This window comes from Sturnus vulgaris, chromosome 6 (genome assembly GCF_052056855.1).
Source record: "Sturnus vulgaris isolate bStuVul1 chromosome 6, bStuVul1.hap1, whole genome shotgun sequence".
NCBI lineage: Eukaryota > Metazoa > Chordata > Aves > Passeriformes > Sturnidae > Sturnus > Sturnus vulgaris.
In genome coordinates, this window is record NC_142248.1 from 12,925,661 (window position 1) to 12,945,976 (window position 20,316).

The following is a 20,316-nucleotide window of genomic DNA, read 5'->3' on the forward strand; positions in this document are numbered from 1 at the left end:
AGGGGTGAGGTGGGGGGGATCTTTGTGTGTTCTCCTGCGTCCACATTGTGTCTTTAATTAGTATTCTTCCTTGCCTTTTCTTTTTTATTTTAATTTTTTTTCCTTCCCATGGTACAGGCTGAGTACTTCCCCTCCTCAGACTGTTGGTCTGTTTTCCCAGTTACACTGGTGCCCTGTTTTTTTGGTTTTGGCTGAGTTCATTCCCATCATAGCAGGTTTGCCTTTCAGATGAAAATAACATGAAAACCAAGTAATGAGTTACTGGTGTTTACAGAGAAAGCAGATAAATTATTCTTTCTTAAACCATATTTGTTGTGTCTCTTTTGTGATCTTGGATGATTTTTCCTAAATACAGAGAGAAGAAGAAACCTACCCTGTGCCCAAGGGCTCCACTCTGCATTTGGGTCCTGCTGCACAAGGCACTGCATAAACATGTACTGACATGGTCCCCGACTGGAGCACTCTTTCTCTTAACAGGATTCGTCTTTGCCCTCCAGGTGCAGGTGTGGGAGACTGCTGCTGAGTGTTGTACAGTGGTTTTGGTGCTGGGTTTTCCTTTGTGTTTGGTAGACAAGGTGCCAAAGATGTTATTGGGTGCTTGAGAAATGAGGAGGGGCTGAAGAGCCCAGTTCATCTTGGTGGTTGTACCCAGGAGATGAACACTGGTTCCTAATTGGAGAAGCTGTGTCATCAATCGCTTGCTTTCCATTGTTGCCACCTCCAAGATAAATAATATTCAGAGCTGGTGATGTATTTTAACCCATAGGTTCATCTTGATTAGATGCTGTGTATTTTGCTGTAAACTACTTTTTACCTTTGAGCCAACTAAATGGTCTGGATGGAGGCTTCTTGACTAGCCCATCAAACTATAACTGTAGTGGGTTGGTTTTTTATTTTTCAGGACTTCACACAACTTCCTTCTCTTTGAGTAGGTTTACCAGAATGATGAAATGGGAAACCTCCAAATGACTGTGTTTTTGAAACCTATTGTTATAAAGGAGGGGATTACAGATTTTGGAAAAATCTGGATTAAAACCTCTCTGCCAGCAATGAGTGTGCCTTGAGTACATGCAGCCTCCCTTCTGTAAATGGACACAAGTGTGTTCTGTGGTCAGAACTTGGTGTCGTCTTCTGCAGTTCCTGGGCTTCCTCTTGCTCCCGATGCACAAAGCCAAAACACTTGGTTTCATCTCGAATGTTTCTTTTAAAATGCCTTACACGAATCTTGGAAAGATCTGAAGGCTCATCCAACTTTGTCATTGCTAAGTTCTTCTGTGACAGGGAGTGACTTCTACTGTGAAATGTTTAAAATCATCAGTGTCTGTACACCTTCACATATTTGCAAGTCTGAGAAAGCATGGTATCCCTCTGGGGGTGTGTGGAATGGATTAAAACAGATTTAGTGGATGGAAGTGGACTTCTTGAGAATGTGATCTTTCTGCAAGAAAAATTAACCTTTTTCATAATGATAATTTGTAGAATTTTGTCTCCAAAACAAAAGAACCAACACAGATGTACAATTTGGCAAGCCACAAATGTTAAGCAGCCAACTCCTTTCTCTCTGGTCTAATTCCATGGACTTTAAGAGAATTACACCAGTGGCAGCGAATCTGGCCTAGAGTGCCTTTGACTAATATTTGTTGGTTTCTGTCTGGTGTCCTGAGTAATGCCAAATCAGATTTGATGCTTCAGAAATGGCTGAACTCTTGTGTGTTCAGTGCTGCATGGTGAGAAACACCCCCTGGTATGAGCACACATGCATCCACACACACATATTGAGTGCTTTCTGGGGATGCTCCCAGAACCAAGGTGCCTGCCAGGTGTGATTGCAAGCCAGCTCTGGCTGTGTTGTGTGCTTTGGAGAAGAACAGGGATGTTCCTCACAACTGCTGTTTGCCTTGTGCTTGCTTATTGTATTTCCCCTTTGTATCCTGAAGTGGGAACCACAGGTTAATCCCAGTCAGATCCTGTAAATGTTTGCCCCTGTTGGACCAGAGCCAGAAAAATTCCTCCCGCTGGCTTCAGTGTATTTACATACCACAGGTCATTACAAGGTGGTGCTCACCTTTGTATTCATTCCCACATGACAAAGTAGAGATATTAGTTAATTTTTCTTTTTTCTCCTATATTTCTTCTATTTTCTAGGTTACTTTTTTTTTTAAGAGATAAGAAAGCGAAAGGAGTGATCCCCATGGGTCCTGACATCTGCTGCAGTCATTCTTACAGACTCAAAGGAGATTTAGGGAAGGAGAGGAAACAGTCTGGCTGCAGTCTCTTATTGTTTCTCTTTCGAGGCCCCCACCCTGCACCCTCCTGGGCCTGCAATCCACTAACTAGCTCCTCCTGACTCCAGCTGTCATTTTTCCTTTTTATCTATTCCTCTCTCAAAGAACCAAATGTCATCTCTTGTGGTTCCCTTAGCTGGGGTCAGAGACTCCTTTATGTGCATTACGCTGATCAAGGATTTTTAACTGGGAATGAGAGCTGTAATCAACTGCATGGTTGGGGAAGGGGAGAGATTAAATCTGAGAATTGCCAGTGATTGCCCCACGTGAAGAACAGCAAGCAGCTAGCACAACACATGCTATCATTACTCTCTTCTGATTATTTTATTTCCTCAGTGACAGTAAAATGCTATCTGTAGCAGAAAGGTAGGACAAAGTCCACCCTTGTTTAGTCCTGTGATATTTAATGGATTTTCTGTGGGTTAGAATTGGGAACAATTAGATTTACTCTTTGGAGTGACTCATGTTTTCAGGACCCTCTACCTGTGAGATTTCAAAGGGAGAAGGGAAATCAAAGGTATGTGTGTGATCTAAGTTGAGAGGCCATTTTTGTTCAGAAAAGAGCAGCCATTTTTATATCCAGTCTTGACTCTGTGGCTGTGGGGAGGTCACTGGGAGATGTCATGGGGTGGGACTTCTGCTGTGTCCTGACACTTCAACTTTGTCAGCAAGTTTTGGGGCATGAATAAAAGTGGGGAGAATAAAATACAGGAAGAGTTCCTGATGCTGCTTCACGCTCTGCCCATGGGGTTTTTTTCTGGTTTGTTCAACACAGAATCAAGCTCCAGGAATCACAATAGATTGCAAACTTTAAGTTTCACAGTCTGCGAAGGCATAAGTTGCATGATAAGTTACCTTTGGATTGATTAATTACTTTAATTTTAGTAGCCTAAGCTGTCTCCCTCAATACACCCTTTTAAAAGTCTTGTCAGTCCCTCTAAAATGTCCTCTGTTGTTACAGAGCCATAGGAAGAATAGTACAAAGTGTCCTGATTCTCCTTTTGCACTGATGTAAGTCAAGAGTACTCTGAAGTGCACAGAAACTGGTTCACTCCTCTTCTAGAAGAGAATTTCCTTCATAAGAGAAAAACAGACTGTAGTTAGAGTTGGTTTATTTGAGGGAGGCCTTCCTGGTGGAGAAAGAGGCTTCCCTCAACTCAGATTGCCAGTTTTTGCTAAGATGTATGCTAGTGTCTAACATACTAGTATTATTCTGGTTTTGTTATCTAGGCATTTGACAGTGATTTTGTTCATGCTTTCAAAATATGTTGCTTTCTTAGCAACTCAAGCTCCTAGAAACTGGGGACTACATGAAATTTCCAGTTTTATTGCTAAAATTTCTGTCTCTGCCGACTGTAGAAATATTTACAACTAAAATAATCTACCAGTTGAGAAACAGGACCCAACTCATGATTTTTGAGTGGTTTGATTTGGAAATATTTTGAATACTTCACTGCTTTGAAAGATGAAAATACGAAAATAACCTGTTTTAGTGGAAAGTGTCCTTGCCCATGGCAAGGCATTGGAACTAGATTATCTTTAAGGTCCCTTCCAACAGAAATCATTCTGTGATTCTCTTAAGCACCAGGTGTGGGTTGTAGCTGGAATACAAGAAGAAAGGTGGGAGTATCAGGATAAAGAAGGATTATTTCCCATGGGTCAGGGCCTAAGCTTCTTGAAATTTGACTTAGTCCATTTCCTGCCTACTTTTCCAGTTAAAACGGATGTGCCTGAATCTCAAGTTTAGAATGGAACGTATTGGTAAAGATCCAATCAAATACTGCATTGTAAAGCTTCCAAATCTGGGCAGATACAGAGTAGTATCTGACCTGACTTTTCCTACTTCCCTCTACCAAGATGGTTCAGCTTTATCATTTGGAATGGGCCTTTATATATTTTTTTTGAAGTCTGATTATCTCTTGTATGCACTGTGATTTGAAAAGAAGGATGGATAGGAGGAGTCCACAGTCCTAGAGATACTTTGTTTTCTGCTGTCTTCTTGGTCTCCTTCTTTGCTTTTCTCTGTAGCATGGGATGTGGATCACCTCCTGACATGACCTAAGCACATTTGCCTCACAAATCCCTTGGAATTTTGCATGCCCTAGAACACCAGTGATGCCAGTTTTGTCTTTCTTGTGCAGGTAATAGGACTTGAGGGTCCTGGTCATTTTGTGGGGTTTTTTTTATTTTATTTTTTTTAATAGATCTTAACTGTTTTTAGGATACTGGGAATTTGTACCCTGTTTTTATGGACCTTTGTGTGCTAAATGCCTTGTACATTATTTTGTGGGGTTGGTAGAGACTGGGCTCCATTTTTCAGTTTGTAATTTCCAGTCCTTTGTTGTTCAAAGACACACAGTCCCTGCTGTGTGCTGTTCCATTTACTGCTCCCTTTTCAATCTTTTCTTGCCATCTTTCCTTACTTATTCAAATGTGTCACTCCCAATGGTATTGCTGTTTTGTTCAGTGGGAGCCATGATTAAAAGTTTCCCCACTGGACTGATTTGATTTGATACCTGTCTTTTCAACCTCAGAGTCTTTGAACAAATCCCTCAGTACGTAGGCAAATACCAATACCAATGCTGTGGCCTCATTCTTCTTCCATCTTGTGCAGCTTTTTACCTTAGTGAAGTGAGTGTAAATCTAGGAGAAATTGAAATTGAGCTCTCAGTCTATGCAAGCTTTAATGGCAACCAAATGTACAATGGCATGGGGAAATTATGTTTCTGAAGTTCAGATTCAGGCCTTAAACCCAGATTGAAGGTGAATTGTAATTTGTCATAAGTTACCTGTTGTTACAATATTAAATGCTTTACAAAAGCAAGTAGTATTTGTTTCTGCTTCCACCCTTTTAAAAATTTTTGTAATGTTCCTCTATTCAAATGTACTGACAGTTGCAATCACATGGAACAATATTACTGCAGTAGCCATTTGGTCCTTCAGGACATTATATAAACATGTTCTTCAAGTGACTATAGAGCATGCAACCCTCAAGGAAGCAGATAATTGCAGAGACAAGCTATATTTTTGCTGCCATTTTTGGGGCACTAACAACTCTCTAAAAAGAGGACATTGCTGGAACTTAGTCCTCTTTTTTTTTTTTTGTAGATCCACGTGTTCTGGAACCTTCTCAAATATTTTATCAAGATTTTCTCCTTTAAGTAGGCAGAATTAACAGAAAACAGAGATCAAACAAACCTAAGCACAAGCATGCAGCATAAAGATTCTGTAAAGTGTCAGATTTGGGATATTAAAAACAATCTCAAAACCATGTCATCCTATAGTAATTTATAGCCATACTGGTTATCACCTCAAAATCCTCTAGGAATTTTTGCCACAGCTGCTTTCCAGATGCTGCAGCAGTTTCCAGCTGTTTCTCCACTTTTGGATGCCCCAGACAAAACTGAAGAACCTCATCAGCTGATGGGCAAACTTAAGAAGGGTTAAATAGAATAGGAGATACTTCATAGGAACAGACATAACTTCAGCTAAGATGCCACTGGCTGAAGATGCAGATGCCATATGTTTATCAGCTGGCTTCATACTGAAGGTTCATTTTAGTTTAGTGTGCTCTGCACTTGGACCCACCCTCTTTCCTTCAGTCTTCTGGCTTGCTAGACCAAAAGGAGGAGAGAAAAAAGAGAGCCATGAGCTTATCACTCACATAAGTGTATTGTTTTCTTATAATTGAACTTCTCGCTGGCAAGAAGTCACGTGAAAATCACGTTATGAGATTCCCCCAGCTCTGCATTACCCCCACAACAAGAACGACCTGGAAGAGTTGTATCTCAATACATAAAATGTCAAATGAACACCTGGCATTCTTTGGATTCAAAAGCCATATGTGTGCTCTATAGCTCCTCTTAAGTAAAGTATTCTAAGTCATTCATGGCAGACTTATTCCCAAGAATCCATGTGGCAGTGATTAATTTATAAATATATGCAGTCTGTGTATAGGCAATGCTGTAGATGAGTGATAGGCAAACCTGAAAAGTTTGTTTCTTGAATGGGCTGAGAGAGAGCAACATGATCAGCGGGGTGTGGTACCCGATGCTGTGCTGTGGCTGATGCTTTGCTGTCATTGTTTCATGTTGATGGTGAGCTGTGAGCAGGTGCTTTGGTGCACTGTCAGGTCATCACACCGTGATTTGCTTGTACAGCTCTGCAGTTGTGTTTTCTTCCTGACTCCTGAAGAGTTGCTTTCCATCTCTCCATCTTTGTGCTTCTCTCTTTGACTACATCAGAGTGAAGAAAAATTGCCAGTTCTTTGAAATATTGGCTAAGCCTGCTTATTTGTAGAGCAGGGAGGATCTGATTAAGCTACTGATTCCTTCAGAACTCAGATGTGGTATTTTAAGGAGCTCAAGCTGAGCTATGTAATACATTAGATTGTTTTCGGTTTTCTGCAAGAAGTGTCCTGTGTTTCATTGAGTCACACGGTGCTGTATCCTAATGTTTATGCTGAGAAAAATTTAGTGTGTAACTGATGAATGTATGTTTCACAAAAACTCCAAAGATCTCAAGGGCTTTTCTTTCGTAACCCTTACTAAAGATGATTAGATTTTTTTAGGGCTCCATGCATGTGACTTGTAGTTCTCTTTGGGGAGAAGAGGGGACACTTTGGAGAGAAAGGAGATCATCATTCTGTTGTTCAAGTGATACAGCCAACAGTGCTGCTACCAAATAATCACAGTTCTCAAGCTAACCTCAAGGGAGATCACCCCGCAGAGGGCGTTTACCTGCCTGCTTTGTGCTCAGTAGCAACACCAAGAGGATTCGTCTATGTGTAATAGTCTTTGGAAGAAGACTTCCATACCCTCCTTACATGTGACATTTTTGCAGATCCATTATTTTCATTCCCTTCTCAATTTCTGCCCATGGAGAAGCTCTTCCCTTCCCCCTCCCATCGCCTTGGAGCTGTTTTGTTTCTAATGATGAATGTCAAGTGTTTTGGGCCTGCAGCCCTAAGGGGTGGGGGCCAAGACTTGGATCTACCCCTGAGACACAGTGGAGCCAGCAAAGATGGGTTATTTTAAATTGTGTGGTGACAAGCCTTTTTTTTCCCCTCCCTTTTTGTTCCCAGAGGATAGCTGGGGAAGTTTGCTGTGCCAAATGGTTGGAATGTGTTTTTTCTCCTCTTCCTCCCCCTTTAAAACAAAAAGAGAAAACTTTATGCTGTGAATTCTGTTAATTGGGAGACATAAATCCAAACTGTAGTGCAGCATTGCTGGGCTTAGGCACCTATTGAAGTTAAATGAGGGAACAGCAGCTTTCTCTTGCCCTCCTCTCTTATGCTCTCTGTACATGAAACTCTTTCTTGTGGTGCCATCCTGTTCCTATGGGAGTATGGGAGTGTCTGGGAGAGTGTGTGCATTTGTCCAAAGTTCTCATGGGTCTGAATGCAATATGTGACTCCTTTAAAATAATGCAGCCAGAGTGAGGCATGGACATTATCCCAGGCTGATGTTAGCTGGGTAGCCAGTGTAGAAAGAAGAAAGAGAGATTCCTCTGGGTTCCTGCCCTAAGTGGCTGTAAGCCCATTGAGGGAAATCCACTCTGCAACAGAGATTTAATGGTTTATGTGCCCTGACCATATGTTTTGGACTGATGTCAGGGTTCCATGATGAATGTTATATGACTTTTTACTTTTGTATCAGGCCTGATATTTTGTCAGAACTTGATAATGAAGTGTTTCCTTATCACTACTGACTGGCTGAAGAGATATCTCATTAAATCCAAGATAGAAAATAAGAATCTTTGTCCTTGTTCTAGCTGTGGTAATGGGAATAAATAGGTTCCCATCAGCTTGTACTGGATGTAATAGAGTCCTTTACACAAAAAGCCAACCTAAGTGGGCCTTGATCAGAGCATGAATGGGAATATAATTAAATTGAGTGTAATAACATATACTTTAGCAAAGATAGACAAGTTCATCTGAAATGGCTCTGGAGTGAATGCCAAAAGCAAAAGCTTCCCTTTGGCATTGATGTTTCAAGAAGAAAAGCAATTCACACAGTGGCAGAAAAGTAGATTGGAAGGGTAACAGGAAGAGAGCTTAATTAGAGGGCCCTGTGAGTCCCAAAATTTATTAAAGCCAATGTTGACTGGCTCTGAGATCAGCTGCAGTTAAATAATAAAACTTATCTCAGGTAAAAATGCTTCTTACGGTGGTGCAAGACAACTGTTCATCTTGAGGTCTGGATAATATAATGTTACCACACAAGGTGTTTTAACCTGCTGATAATATTTTACTCCTTTTGCCTGCTAGCTCGTCTATGTTTATGTAACATTAAGCATTAAAACTCTTACTTTTATCAACTTTGCCAAGCAATTGTATCAACTGCTGCTGATGCAGCACTGGGAGTCTGGGAAGAGCTGCTTGTTTTTGCTTTGAGAGATGGGATGTAAGGTTAGAGGGGGTGGATGGTGATTGCATGAGCAATACAGGTCAGGTTACTGTTGGATTCCTCTTGCAAGATAAGTGAGAGCCCTCTGAAAGGTAATTATTGGAAAGCATAAATTCCTGAGATAACCTGTCCAAGAAGAAATACTGACAGGAACAGAGGCCATGTGTTAAAGGCTAGCCATTACTCCAGGGCAATGGGCTAACCTCTCTCTCTCTCTTTTTCTGTAACCTCTCCTTGCTCTGACAGTTGACTCCTGCAGTTCTTTTCCTTCAGTTACTTGTCAATCTTTTTCTTGCCCTGTTTATAGACCACTGAGATGCTTGTCTCCATTCTGTATTAATTGGGGTGCAGACAAGTGGAGACTCTACGCAGTTTAGTTCCATGTCCAAACTTTTGTTTAGTCATTGTCTTTGCTTGTCATTATTATTGTCACTGCAATGTTCAGGTAGCTTTTACAGGATATCTGAAAAAAAAGAAAGGTTACTTTTGTATTTCTTTAACAGATTTTTGTATAGAAGAGCTTCAACTAGCTTTCAGCATGACATGGTGTCAGCTTTGTCTCGGAACCAAGAAAATTGCTGGATGGCAGTTGGGGAAGGAAGTCTTGCAGAGTGAGAAAAAAAAATCAGAGGAAAGGATGGAGCAAAACTGGGAAATAAGAAAAGTGACTTCTCTTTCTCTATGGCTTTGTTATGCAAACTCCCTGTGTCTCATCTGTAATGTAGAGATAATGATATCCACCCAGGTCCTATTTCCAGTGGTTGATTGATTAATGACTTTCTCATGATCCCTAGATTACACTTTTGTGACCTGTAGCTTTAACTACTGCAGTGTATCACATACAGAAAGAAAATGCAACCAATGTGTTAGCCCTGGCTAGTTCCAGCTGGGAAAACATGATAAACTGACCTGAACAGCCTTGGCCACGTGTATCTGCTTCTAAGACCTCATTCTAAAAGTGCACTGAAGCATGTGCTCTCTGTTCACTGCCATCTCTGTTCAGCAAGACGTTCAAGTATCTGCCTAACTTTGAATTGAAGGGAGCTTGCACACTCAATAACGTGCTGTGCTGAACTGGGACCTGATGCTTGGTCACAGGCAGGGTTTCATCACAAGAGTTTGAAGACCTCAGTCAGCACATGGGGCCAAAAGTGAACCTAAGGTCTGCCCTAGGATAATGGGGATATGCATTAGACAACTGGAGTCTTTCAGACTTGCCAAAAGAGTTAGTTATATGAGCAGAAGAAAGGATTGTTATTTTGCAGTGATAATTGCAGCAAAGCAGTATTGCAGGCTTTGCTAATTGTTAAGCAAATTATAAAGATTTTCTATTTAATTTAACTGTTCTACAGTAATAACCACCCCAATCTGATACTTGAATTAAAGTGGCGTTTTAAACAGGAAGCAAGAAGGTGCAAGGAAAGTCCATTTGTATGGGAACAACCATCAGATATTTGAGTTTCTGAAAGCCGGTTGTGACAAGAACTTTTTCTTGACTTTATTAAAGAGTTCCTCTTGGGTGCTGCCTAGGTGTCTACAGAACAGAGGTGTTTGAAACATCTCTCCTCAGAGTTATATGTTAGTATTTGCAATGATGGTTTGCTGTGCTCCCGTGGGATGTGTTCCAGGTGCAGAAGATCCTGTGCCTAGACCTTTGAGTTGGTTCCAGTGTGTTCTCAATACAGGACATTCTTTATGCTGGGGGAGCTGAGAGATGATGTGTTGGAGGCATCTGTTTCACCTCTTACAATTTTTATTGTTACTTTTCGAGGAGTAATAATGATACTTCAGCAGAGGAATGACCGTAATCTGCCCTACTTCCATTTGTGGGTAGAGCTGGGGGAAGGAGGTGAGAAAAGGAAATCTAATTCACAGTTATCTTGGGAATTCCCCTATGTAGCATGAGTCAAGTATATCCCTGCTGTACGTCTGCCAAGGCCAGTAGATTTATACAAGTAACAGAATGATTGCTCCTGTGTATTTAAGAGAAATAATAACTCAAAGAAACACAATATTAGTTATCTAGACATGAGATGACTTTTTAGAGAACAGAATATATGATTTCCTGTTTTGATAATTATTGACTGGGTACAGTAGATTTTAGCGTTTTCTTACATGTTTATTCAGTTTGTCACACATAGATCGTGACCAAGGATCTGAAAGTGGTACACATTCAAGATTAGTAACTTCAAAGTATTGACTCTAGCTGATTTTTCTTCCCAAGACTGACCTCAGAGGCAAAGTAAACTCTAATAATTATGTGGTTTTATGTTAGATCTCTATAGATCTCTGCTTTGCTACTTGTGTGGTCATTTTTACCTGTGCAAAGAGGATTGTTTCCCGGAGTGGCATTTCCTTTGCAGCAGGAGATACAAGGTTGCTACAAAAGAGACAAGTCAGCAGAAAAATGGGAGCTTACTAGCTCTTTCTAGTCAAAGAACAGGAAGTACCTAAAATATTAATGTAATAACTGTTCAGTGTAGTGGAGAAGCTTGCATGCCATTTAGGAACATTTGTACTACTCTTCTACTTGCATGTTTATTTTAATCTCTCTTAAATTCTGCCACCTGGATTGAATAACATTGTATATTTGTCTACTAAATACTGCACAAGGTGCAGGGAAAGTCCCAGCCTAAGAACTTCCAAGAGAACTAACAGAGGTCATTCAGACCAGGACCATGCTGAAGAGCTTGGACAGCTGGGACTCTGACATGGCTTAAAGCATGGGGCAAAACCCCCATGGTCTTTCCTGGCATCTCACTGGCTGTTGAGCTCTGCTGGAGATTCATGAAAGATGTGATACTTAGAGACACATGAAAAGGAATGCTCTTGTCAGCTTAGCTGATGTCATTTGGGCCAATGATGTAGCTGGAGTGGTAGGGGACAACTTTCATTTGCATTTGCTGTGTCTCCCAAGAGGGCTGTGGTGGCTGAGTGACCTAGCTGTCACCACTGATGGTGTGGACAGATTTTTTCCCATTGCAAACAAACAAGTGTGCCACTTGAAGACTAACCCAGGCTGGCTGTACTGCTGGAGATAGCTCTGGTGGCAGAAGGGGTTTTGTGAGCTTGGCCTCAGCTCTTCTGGGCAATGTCAGCTGGGTTTGCTCGAACAGATCGAGTGGCCTTGCTCAAACTGAGTCAGGGAGTGCTCACACAAATATTGCCACTGGCAGGAGGTGTGGGAGCAGTAAGCTCTGGGAGACAAGCAGTGAAAAGCAGCAGGGTAGGAGGGAATGGGTGATATTTTTAGCTGGCACAGCTAGAGCTAGGAGAGGATTTCTGTTCATGATCTGTGCATCTTTTTAGTACAGACAGTGCCTGAAGTAATGCACACGATTTATTATTGAGGTAAGTGTAGGGTGTTACCCGTGTTCTGCAGGGGAACTATTAAAGCTACAAAGGAAGTCACGGCAGAGTAATTTGTAGAAGTCTGGTTTGCTGTCTTCCTGGTGCCAGCTTGGGTGATAGATTATGGTTTTTACCAGGAATGCAAAAGATAGGATCGCTGTGGGAAATCAGAACCATGGGAGCTGAGTGGATAGACTTTGTCTTTGACTACATCTGACCTGTAAGACTACTGTTGCACTAAGCCAAACAGAATTCTGGTGACCCCAGGCCCCAGCAGCTTGAGTTGCTTTTCTAAAAATATATATGAAGAAATCCCTTAGATGCTGTCATGTACAATCTAATACTGTTGCTGAAGTTTTCATTAGTTCATTCCTTTAGTAATTGGAGAGAATTTTTGACCTTTTAGGGGAGGTTAGGACCAAGCTGAATTCTGAGTGCTGTCTTCAGACACAAAAGAGGTCTAGGTTATTACCTTTCACACCTGTTGTTCATTTAATTGGATGATGCTGCATCTCTTTAAAACAGAAACTCTGGCCTGAGAAAGAATAGATGCTCTGAGATATCCCCAAGGAGTCTGCCTCTGAGATTAACCTAATTGGTCACTGTGCTGAGTCTAATAGAGATTGTATGCAATGTCTGTCGCTGGAAACAACTTAGGTAGCCTGATGTATGACATGGAAACTACTGCTGATGCCTCTTCATGGAAATGAAAGTAAAGTAAGAGAAGATGTGGACAAATTACCACATGCACTCTAGTATAATTGTTCACAGTCCAGTGTATTTGAATGAGGCTGATAACTTAATCTTCTGAAATACCTAATTTCATAAGTACACATCAGCTTGTACCATACAAAGATACCTCTTGCATCTAGCCAACAACTCTGCATGTCAATAGCTGAGTGAAATGGGCAGAATGATCCCACTTCTTTAGCTTTGAGAACTGGGAATGTGGCTGCAGGCCCTGAGCAGGGTCATACACAGCTGCAGGAAGAGGAGCACCTCTAGTTCTAATCCTTATTCCTGCACAAAGATGGCTGCAGCTCTTTACCCTGAAAGCCAGATTTTTGTCAGCAAGATACCATCATGTACCACACTCTTCTTGGCAGTATTAACTTGTGCTGCTGTTTCTTTCCTTTAAATGGAAATGCCAGCAGAGCTCTCATACTTCTACAATACCTGTGAGTATGGGGCTAATCAGATCAATTTTCCTCAAATTGTAAGTTAAGCCTACCTTTTGTCATTTTTCTTCAAAGACAGACTTTTTGCATGAGATGATACCTGTAGTTTCACAGTGGATTAAATTACAGCCTAAGCCTGTTTCCAGAGCAGTGAATGTAGCTCACTCTACGAGGCTGTGCTCTCTGTTACGAATCAGCATCACACCATGATTCAAGCAGTGAATACCCTGTTGATTCTGACCACAAGTAGCCAGCAGGGATTTCCAACCCATCAGGGGAAGTCTTCTGGTAAATACCTGCAAAAGGGGATTTCTTTGCCCTTCTACATAGAATGCTAATGTTGAATGCTTGGAGGAGGGTGCTAAAAAACCTCACATTGCTTTTACACTGATTCGAGATTCAACCTAGACTTGTAGCTGAGGGCATCTTCTTGACTGCTGTAATGTCTGGGCTGTGCCAGTGCTGACTCAGGAGCTTGTCATCAGCTCTCTGATGGCTCCTAATCTCTTGAACCACATACAGTCTGTGCACCTGCCACAGAGCAGTGAGCAAGTGCTAGAAGCTTGTCTATTTTGACCTGTCTGCATGAGTTCTTCCAATGAAAGGCGTTAACTCTCCTGGAAAGTCTTTTGTTTATCCTTGAATCATTGGTGCTCCAGCAACACTGTCTGCTTTGTGTACTGTTTTGTGGTCTGATTTGTGCAGTCTACCTACTACCAAGAGAGTCCTGCTAGCCATTGTTTCCCATGCTGGGAAAAGTTACACAGTTTTCCTGTTGTCCATCAGGTGAAATTACTCAGTATGTATAGAAATGAAATAGCTGTCTCAATGACTCTGGCTCTTGGAGAGTGTAGATATGTGTTTAGAAAGCTGCCAAGTTTATGTTAAAAAACCGAGAGCCCAGAAAGTTTGAGTCATTCTGTAGCACATCTGGAAATCCTGTTTTGCCTTTGCTCACATTCACACCCCTTACATCATTAGAAAATGTTGTGCAGGGACAGATGCAATGGACCACTATGAGAAAACTGAATCTGCACATTCCTGCACTTTCTGGCTTGCCATTAGAGTTTGTGGTAGGATTTTGAGCAGTCTGTTATGCTTCACCTAATGCCAGGAAAGCTGTTCTCTATTCCTCCTGAATCTCCATGTCCTACCTTTATGCAATTGCAAAGGGTGCATGCTTGTAGCAATTAGGCACTGCCTATAAACTAGAAATTCCAGAGAGTGCGGCCAAAGGAGGTGCCTAGCCAACCCTTTGTTGTTCAATGCTCAATAGTTGTCTTGAATATGTCATATTTTCTTCTGCTTGGATCTTTTGATGAATGTTATGTTAGCATCTTGCAACGTAACGTGAGGATGAGCAAAGCAGAATGTTTATCTCTTCTGGGAAGATGCTCTGGAGCTGAGGGTCTGCTGTCTGAAGATGTTACAGGAGCGTGGTGATACTGGACTCTGTTAAGCACAGGTTTCCAGTTGCATCTGGGTATAAAAAAGGGAAGCAGACATTCAAGCAGCTTGAACTTAGTCCACTGTGCCCTTCATGACAATCAGTGGTGTTTCAGAGTCTGTGAGGAAAAGGCATGAGGACAGGTAGGGGACTACAGAGTTCTTTGGCTTGCTTTGTGATAGGGTAAGTACCACAGTTTTGCAACTAGCTCTGTCTTTGTTACTTATCTAGCCTGAGGTAGAGAGTCAGAGCAGGCCAGTCCAGATGGGAGAAACACACATGAGCATGGCCAGGCCACAGCTTGAGAAGAGAGTTATGCTGAAAGGGAGAGGAAGGCCCTTTTGGTAATTGTGTCTGTAAGAATGTCCACATTAATAGTGTTAGTGCATAGTTTGTAATGCTTCCCTCTTTCAGTCAGCCTCATTCCAATCTCTTCTGACTTCAGCCTCTGCCAGCTATGCTACCCTGGCTTTCAACACTGCAGGGTTTGGGAGAGTGCTGTCAGCATGGAGGGGGAAAAGATACATAAAGCTGCATGTCATCAGCGTAATGGCTGGCATTGCTGCCCACATACTTCATCATATTCCCTGAAGGTTTTGCATAGATATTAAACAGAAGTGGCTGAAGAAGTGAGCCCTGAGGCATTCTTCATGTCACAGGTCATAGAGAGGAGGAGCAGCCGCCTGTCAGGGGCCCTGTGGCACCTGCTGGGAAGGAATAGTATAGCCAGCACCATGCAGTTCTCTCAACACTTGCCAAATTGTCCAAGGTGGTCTCCAGTGTCACAGGCAACTGATAACTCAGGTAGTGCCTGCATGATTTCTTAGCCTCTGTTCAACTTTGCGAGAAGGCCTAAGACCTCACTGGTGCTTCATTTCCAGACTCACTCATGAGTGTTTCCAAAAGGAGTGTAAAAAGTATCTCCCAAAGCTGCTCGCTCTTCTCATACCAGTTCTCAGATCTGACCCAGTTTGAAACTGCATGGCAGTGCTGCTGAAAAACAAGTTCTGATTTAAAAGGTTTTTTTTTTGGTTGTCCTCGCTATTCCTCACAGTGTCAAATGATCTAAAATGTAAGACTAGAGGCTAAATGTATAGTAAAAGAAAACTCCATGGTCTTAAGGAAAGCAAGGTCCGTGTTTTTGATCGTGGCTGAGGACTACTGCAAACTGTAGAAGGAAAAGTCTGGTGCTTTCTGTTACATGACTAGTCATTTCTTCCTGTCCTATCAGGTTTTTACTTGCCTAGTCATGTAGTGAGCTTGAATTTAGAGGGAAATGACTAGAAAGAGGACTGGCCTCAAGAACTGGAGACAATCTGGATTCATACTCAGAGGTATCTGGTGGGAATTTAAGAACTGCACTTAAGGAGGACTTGTTCTTTGTCATACAAGTTTTCTCAGGGTGATGTGGACCTGTAATCATTGCTGAGCAAGGCTGGTTATGTGCCTTCAGCGAGTGCTCACCTTCTCTGGGTACCAACCTGAATGGTGTTAGGCACTGCAGGAGGGGTGTACTGGATTCTGCCTATTTTGTAGCTGTTATAAAAGGTGTAAGTGCACTCAAAAATGTGTGACTTTGCAGGATGGACTGCAAAATAGAGGTGGAGAGCTGCTTTGCTGCTTTCAGAGCCCATCAGGATCCCTTGTCAGCACAGAAACATCTTGAACATCTGGAGTGAAGTCAGGCTCTTGGTCCTTGTTGCTAATTTATGGGCTTATAAGACAGGCAAGTTCTTGGGTTTCTTTTTTTTTTTTTTTTCTTTTTTCTTTTTTTTTTTTCTCATTGAAGGCATGCTGAGACAGCACAGTCCTGGCTATGTACATGGCTAGGTACTATATAGAGAAGTAGTAAGTTGGAGTCTGCTTGGAAACCTTATGGTCTAGTTAGAGCTAACAAACAATGATTGAGGGAAAGGAAGAATTGTTCTTCCCTGACTTTGTTATTAGCTGACCTGATTCCATGATAGAAAACCTCAGTTTCTTCACACTTAAAAGAACAGTGACCTCAGGGAAGTCACAGAGTCTGATCTTCCATGCTGATGCTTGCTGTCATGGCAGTGACTACCTGCAAGGCTGCACAGAATTGCACCAGGCTCACACTGCTGTCCCAGCACCCACAGGCTGCTGGTGCTTTCAGAGTGCTCACCAAGCTTCCACTGCTCTCAGCCTGCTGTTTAGTTTCAGTCTCACTTTTTTTCACCAGTGAAGAGCCCCTAACCTCTATTAAACGTTTACCCCTCCTATGCAGCTTTGCAGGAGTATGCAATAGCATAGGTTGCTCTTTTCCAAGTCTGGGAGCTTTTATCAACCAGCCAGAACAGGGCTATTTTAGTGTGCATGGGTTGGTATGTAAGTGCAAAGCCTGTGTGTATGCCAGCAGTGTCATGGGCACGCCTGTCCCAAACATCTGGGCTTTCACCTGGGCTCTGGACTGAAGGGCTGTGTGTTTTCCACAGTGTGCTGACAACTGTATTCTGTATTTCCAGTTGTGCTGCCTTCACTATGATTTGCCTTCCTTGTCCAGCAGTTGTTCATGTCTGCTCCTTGCTTTCTTTTTCCCAGCATCTTTAAAATCTGCACATATGCTGATGATTTTGTGTCATTAATATCAATCTAGACAAGTCTGTGTGACCTTTAACTCCCCTGTCCAAAGGGAAGAATTGACCCTTGCAGTCAGTCACAGCACAGCACTGACTCATACATACTTTTCATAAAAATAATGAGGAAATTCCCCATAGTTTTTACAGATACTTTTTCAGGAGTTGAAGTGGAAGTCTTCCATAACAACACAGTTTGGGAAAACTATGAAGCATGTAACAGATAATTAATCTTTTTTCTGACATATGATACACTTTATAATAGTCATATTTTTTCTCTTCTTGTATCTCACTTGCTCAAACTCAATGGATCTGTTTGAGTTTCATTTGAGCTCATGTGCTTTCCAGTCTTATTCCCACCCTTGTGTGTTCTCCAGCTCCATTGTGAACTTTCCTGGGGGAGGCTGGGATTTGTCCCACCTCCCTGACTGCCCAATGATGAACACAATAGGACCGTGCTTTCCCTTTTTTGCCTTGATTTTAAGGTATTTTCTGCTTTTTCCTGCTAAGATAAAACATGCTGTGTTTAGATATGTAGCACAAAAAAAAAAAAATCTCTAATTTTGAAGTTCTCTATAAAAAAAATTAACTGAAGTTTGGAATGAATCAGAATCTGTCCAATAAAGACTAATAGTAAAACAAAACGACTAGGCATCCAAAAGTAATTTCAGAGAAGCTGTTTAGCACTGACATATGAGTGTCATAAGAAAATACCATTTCTTTACTTTCCTATATTTGATTATTTGTCACTTAAAACAAAAAATTCCATTTATAATTAAGGCCAAGGCAATTCCTCAAGGTCTCAGTATCGGAATATCTTTCCAATGAATACTTAGAGAACTGCATTTTTTTGATTGTGCTTGCTGTAGTGGAGCCAGGACAAGCGTTCTTAAAATATGGAGATGACTGAATACTTCTAAATCGTTATTTTTCTTTAAGGCAAAAATTGCATATTTAAAATCTTTAAAATAAATGTAATGAAACAGCTACACTGCTAGATTTTGTCAAGAGTGAATTTGACCCATTAGCTTGGTTGCTTCTCTGCCATTAGAATCTCAACCTCCCTTTTCTCCCTCTTAGAAAAATCTGAAATTTACTCTACTTGATAGTGTGATTCAAAGCCAAATATTTTGCATTTGAAGACTTATAGTTCTTTTCAGTCTTAGAGCAAGGTGGAAACTGAAGCAATCTCCAGTAAGATCCTATATCTGGGTTGCTGAGATGTATTTTGTTAATATGGATGCTTTGTGGTGTGCATATTCTAATGACTGAAGTGATTTTTGGCATATGGAAGACTTATGCAGTCATGGCAGTTTTTTGTCACACAGCTATGCTTTTCTTTCCAGTAAACTCCTTAGAGTTAGAGAGCATCCCTGGTTTAATATAGAAGGAATCTGACATAGCTCTGAGGAAGCTAAAGTGTTTGTGGAAAGAGCTGTTAATCTTTGATCAACTGGGGTCTCCTTGTTACTGACTTTGATTACACAAGTGTACAACTTTAATTACAGCTTTTAATAAGATTTCATTTCTTCCTAGTCACATTCTTTGTATAGTAGAGCAGCTTATCTTTTCCTTTCTCCCCTGTTCCCCTTCCCTTCCCCCTTGCCTTTTTATGGAAAAGGGCGTTTGAGGTCATTACAGGGGATTCAGTGTCCAGAGGGATCCTGCTGTACACACTCTGCCCATGACTTTGCCCTCCACTCTCACAGTCCAGAGAACTCTCTCCTTCAGCTGCCCTCCAAATATCCCTGCACTTGCAGCTGCCCAGGAGCTGGTGGTCAGCAGGGGAGGACAGGTCTGAGAGGCACCATGTTCACACAGACATTCACTGCTGCACAAAACCTCTGAAAAACCCTTAGGAAGTCTCTGTAGCCAAAGGATGTTCTGATCTCTCCATCATGGATAAGCTGAGACTTGGGTAAATTAAGTTGTGATCATCAGAATTGAGAAGGGGCAACTGGAGGCGCCTCCCTTGGTATTTGCTGTATTTGTGCTTTTCCCTAAGCCTCTGCTTTTGGCCCCTGTCAGTGATAGGATATTGGTCCAGTGTAGCCAAGACAAAAAGAGTTTGACTCCCATGTGAAGCACGAGATAAAACTGAAGAGTCACTTAAAAGGTGTGAGTCACAAAAAATATGCAGTTGGTAAAACAGAGCAATTTGCACCGATTTGACATTCATAGATGTGCAAAATTTTAACATGCCAGTTGTGCCTACGGAAGAGGATGGTGGGGAAAACAATTCATAGGACAGCAAAGGGAGCTCCTTTTATCTCTGTACATGCATCCCTTTGGCTCACTTGCTGTATGTGCTATACTCTTTTTGCACACTAATGAATATCAGAGTCAGAGCAAGTTATGCCATCTATCACTCTGCTCCTGTTTTCTAATGAACTTACCCCTAACAGGTAGCTTTCCTAGCTATGTGTGTCATGAGTGAATTTCACCTTGACAATAGATCAAGAATGAGGTTCAGCAGAGTGGCCCACCTACTTTGCAATGCTCCAGCATGACAGCTGCTTTGTGTCCTCAGGGTAGCTTTACTTTGATGCTTTTCCCTGTTTAGAAAAATTTGGAGGGAGGATTTTGGTAATCTCCAGCAGGCAGAATTTTTAAACCTATCTCAAGGGAAGATGAAGATTCTACAGAATTTTTGAACAAACAGTTATTTATGAAGTAAGTGACATTGTCTTTAGAACTGTAATTCCCACTGAGCTCCAGAGAAAAGCAGCATTTGCCATGCTGGATCTGACTGGTTGCTGCTGTAGCCTGCTGCTCCTGGCACCTCAGGCTTCACTGTGGAAAACTCTGGAAGGCTTGTGACAAAACCTCTAGTCTGACCATTGCAGATATGGCTCTAGTTATTAAGGGGTGTGTTTTCATGCCTCAGAAGCACACAATAAGAGAACTATGGTCTTTGCTTTTATGGGCTCTTTGACACCAAAAATGCTGGAGTGAAGTTCTTCTAAACTTGGCTGCCTTTCTGGTTGCCTAAAACATACTGCAGTAGTGGCTGTAACATGGGATTGAAATGACTGGTTTGCTGAATTGGCT

The 20,316-nt window shown here is 41.7% G+C and overlaps 1 protein-coding gene across 8 annotated transcripts in view; it reads left to right on the forward strand.

Annotated features, from left to right (window-relative positions):
* The window catches only part of DPF3 (double PHD fingers 3), a 168,163-nt gene that overhangs the window by 46,658 nt on the left and 101,189 nt on the right, over positions 1–20,316 (forward strand). The gene's annotated exons all lie outside the window — the stretch shown is intronic.